We start from the raw sequence: 4,472 nt of genomic DNA, 5'->3' as shown, positions 1-4,472 counted from the left end.
TGTCCGAATGCATTATACACAAACAAATATTCTTTAATGCAGAATCTAAAATCGAACTACAAATAAACACTATCGATTTTATAATAATAGAGATGCGCGTAACAAAAACCCATTTGAAAAATATAAATCACGAATGGCACAAATTACGCTCCCATTATAACGTAGTCATTTTAAATGTCGATTGTCACTCGAGCGTGTTATGCAACAAAAACCCGCATTCAACCCGCAACTATCAATTTAATTGGAGACTCGGGCAGCCTCTTTACCGCGCTTAACTTTTCGATTTACATTCAAAACGGTCTTTTAAAAATCAACTCAATAACTACGAGTCTAAACCCGCGTTTGAATGCGTACTTTACGAATCGGCCGAGCGAAAAACTTTGAAGCTGCGTCGCCATTGGCGGCACGCCGCAGGGAGGAGCTACAGACCCCGCCCGGCCATTCCTGCGCATGCTAAACGCGATTTAAGCCCCGTTTAAGCGGTATTTTGGGTGAAAACCGCAAGAAAATGTATGTTACATCGGTTAGGGGTAGGGCGTTGCTAAATGAAAAGATTTTCCCGCTCGAACGATTTGAACATGGCTGACAGTTATCTCGGATGCGCGGGAAAGTGCAGCTGTCATTAATTTAACTTTTTTTTTGATGATTGATTGATAATGACTAGGGTCGCGTCTTAAGAACTTTTATTAAAATTATTGTTTTATTATTAGTAATCGGATCGATAACATTTTTCCAATTTTATGAACAATTATGATTCAATAAAAAATTTATGATTGTGAATTATTTCATGATGGAGTCGGCAATGCAGGATAGTCACAAGTCTTTTCTTATTAAAGACCTTCTTGGTGATGTTCTCAGACCAGGAGTAGGTCTTCCAGGTAACCCAATTTATAATATTATTTTAGAAATAGTAAACATTTATTATCAACGCGTAGATTAAATATAATTAAATTTAGTATAGACATTTCTTTTAAAGTACCTGTACCGATATTATTTACAAAGAATTGATCAAATCAATCCTCTATTCAAAATGCTAAATAAATAATTATTCAGAGTACAAATATAACGAAAAACGTTACTTCATTTATTTGAATATGAGAAAATATTGGCTATATACTAAAATTGAAAAAAATGGGATATTAATGAAAGCAAAAAAAAATTGTTAAAATATGATTCATTAAAAAAGCGGCCGCTGAGGACAGGATTCGAACCTGCGCGGGTAGAACCCATTGGATTTCAAGTCCAACTCCTTAACCACTCGGACACCTCAGCTGTAGTTTAAGAGTTAAAATTAATAATCATTTAAAAAGGTTTAAACAGGTGTTTCTATATAGTGTAAATTAGGACATGTCTTTTATTTAAGAGCATTTAAAATTTATTTAAACAATTGATAGGTTAAGCCACAGACTATATAGTATACAGAGTAGGTTAAATAAAATAAATATTAATAATAAACCTAAATGGTTGAAATGTGGATACTGGATATTTAAAAAATCAATGACAATTTTTAACACGCTTTTAAAAACCTCTCCTGTACATTTCTATGTAACCGAATCCATTAGACTCGATTTTGACCCACTTTAAACAGATAGATTTTTTGTATACTTATGATCCCTGAAAATACAACAATTTCATGAGATCATCCTATTATGCTGATTGGGATCGGCAGGTTTAAACAATTTCTATCTAATGTATAATCTTAAAAGGAAAACAACTTAGTTGTCATTAAATAGTGTTTTTTACTTTTGTTAATTATATAAATTTATGTTTGTTAGAGTTACAGAAATATGAAGTGCTTTAAAAAAGGGGATAAATTATTGAACAGAAACTTTCAATCCAAGTAGCGCGGATAATTATCCGGGCCGGATTCCTGAAGGGAGTTTGGTTCGATTCCGGACTCGGAATCCGCCAGGAATTATGGGAAATAGAAAAAAAACTTAATAAATATTTATTGTTTTGTTAAAACTAAATAATAAAAACTAAATCACCAAATAATCAATCAAACCTGAGAGATGTTAGCTATTTCTATAAACATAAAAAAAAAATTATCTTCGGGGGCGTCCATAAATTATCTGAGGTGTTTTTATTTTATTTTCTGTGTTGAAGTATGAATGAAATTATTTTCTTATGAACGAATTAGCGGATGATCTCAATCGTCCTACTTCCTACTAATATTATAAATGCGAAAGGTTGTAAGGATGTGTGTGTGTGTGTTTATTGCTCTTTTACGTAAAAACTAGTAGACTGATTGCAATGAAATTTGGTTCGCGTCATTGCGAATGTGCTTGCCTGCAATGCGCTGCCCGCTTCTCAGACGGATAAGAAAAGGATTTACTACTGGACGGAATGAATGGACTAGGAATGAGGAAAAGGTAACGGGCCTCCGGCTCTCCAACACAGTAGCATGTTACTATTTCACGCCGGTTTTCTGTGTGGGTGTAGTATTTCCCTGGTGCGAGTTAGAAATGAAATGAAATTAATGAAATGAAACGAAATTCTAGAAAAAAAAGAAAAACAGAACATAACATTAACAGTAAGCAAAAGGCGGGCCTATCGCTAGGTAGCGATCTCTACCAGGAAACCCTTAAAGTAGCAAGCCCCATACGTGCCGAAGTGTGATCGATTTCCACATTCGAGCTTCGTAGGCGGTTACAAAAGTAACTTTTAAGATATTTTTATGATAGATACACTCGACCCGGCTCCGCTCGGATATTAAGATTCTTGTTCTATCCCAAGAGAATATCCAAAAATACCTTATCACTCAAGTCAGTTCATACCCTGTCTGTATAACAAATTCATCAAAATCCATCCAGAAGTTTCAACGTGATTGGCGGAAAAACATCCAAATAAGCTAACTTTTACATTTATGATATTAGTGTGCTTTAAATTTAAGCACATTTTAAGATATTTCTGCAAAAGATATTTATAAGCATTTAATGCTAATTAAATTAAAAATTAAAACTTAGTAATAAAACTTCGTTCCTTCTTCGTTCACTGATTTTCCAGACGCAAAAAATGTGATAAAGTACATCTCCTCCTCCCCCCCCCCAATAATATTCTCGATCGCTTATAGATGCGTTTTCAAGTCTTCGTCATCATAAATATTAATAAAAAGCAATGAACAATATAAACAAATCAGAAAAGAGTTTCTTGATACTGGAAGTTTAACTGTCGTCTATGTAATATGTTTTTTAGAATCAGCTTTTAAAAAAACCTTCTTTGAAATTAGGCAAGGCTTGAAGCCTAAAAACTTAGTCTAGTCTACCAGCTCGCACCGGGGAAGTACCACACCCCAACAGAAAACCGGCGTGGAATAGTGGTATGCCACTGTGTTTCGTACGGTGAGTGGAAAAAAGCAACAAAAATTACAGTGGTGGCTCAGTGGTGGGAACCTCGGCCTTCAAAATCGATTAGTCGGGGTTCGAGACCGGGCGAGCGTGCAGGAAATAAATTGATTTATCAATTTATCTGCACATGTGGATAACATCACCACTGCTTAAAACGGTGAAGGAAAACATCGTGAGGAAACCGGCATGTCCAAGAATCAAAAGTTCGACGACATGTGACATCTGCCAACCCGCACTTGGCCAGCGTGGTGGATTATGACCTGAACCCTCATACGAGGCCTGTGTCCCAGCAGTGGGAACATATATGGGCTGATGATGATGGTGATCGCTTACCATCAGGCGAACCACCAGCTCAGCTACCCGCAATGACATATAAAAAAAAGTGCGTGTTGATGTGTTTGCTTTAGCACGAATTAGGCCAGCTCGTACCGGGGTTGAACCTCACCCCCAGGGAAAACCGGCGTGAAATAGTAACATGCTACTGTGTTTCATACGGTGAGTTGGGGTGACGGAGGCCCGTGTCCTTTTCTTGACTGGTCCCAGTACATTCCTTCGTTATAGTCATCAGTCGTCTCCTTATTATAAAAAATTAAATGCTTATCTCTTAAAAGTGGGCAGCGCTTCGGCAGAGGCACCTTTGCAAACGTTCATGGGTCGCGGTGATCGCTTACCATCAGGCGAACCAACAGCTCAGCTGCCCGCAATGACATAAAAGGTGTGTATCACCAGCAATTATATCCTTCTAATTTACACCCATCTTTCCGGAATTGAATATATTTTCATACTAGCATTGTTCCAAGAACTAGGAAATATAGATATATAGCCCGTAGAGTTATATAGCAACTCAACTCAAAAAATTAATTATTGAGGAAGTTATTAATGTTAAAGAATGGTATCATGTCATCAGCTGTTGGCAAAATTTTAATTTGTCTTCCCCGAAATCTCCTGGACGAACTTGATTCAACAATGTTGAATTCGAATCGTAATGATTCCTGTCGACGACATTTTTCATAATTTTTGACGGAAGGAGAAGAATATTGGTCTATTGTTTATTTATTTATTTATTTATTTAAGGTTCACCAACAGGTATTACATTAAAGAAATTATATCAAGTAAATACAAAAA

At 36.2% G+C, this 4,472-nt stretch overlaps 1 protein-coding gene and 1 non-coding gene across 2 annotated transcripts in view; both read right to left on the bottom strand.

Moving 5' to 3' along the window:
• The window catches only part of LOC119830298 (homeobox protein ceh-19), a 20,919-nt gene that overhangs the window by 14,933 nt on the left and 1,514 nt on the right, over positions 1-4,472 (bottom strand). The window lies entirely within an intron of this gene.
• Positions 1,191-1,272, bottom strand: Trnas-uga. The gene has a single exon. It is a non-coding gene; the product is annotated as a tRNA-Ser (tRNA).

The sequence above is a fragment of the Zerene cesonia genome, chromosome 11, assembly GCF_012273895.1.
Source record: "Zerene cesonia ecotype Mississippi chromosome 11, Zerene_cesonia_1.1, whole genome shotgun sequence".
In the NCBI taxonomy this organism is placed as follows: domain Eukaryota; kingdom Metazoa; phylum Arthropoda; class Insecta; order Lepidoptera; family Pieridae; genus Zerene; species Zerene cesonia.
This window is presented reverse-complemented; position numbering and strand designations above follow the sequence as displayed.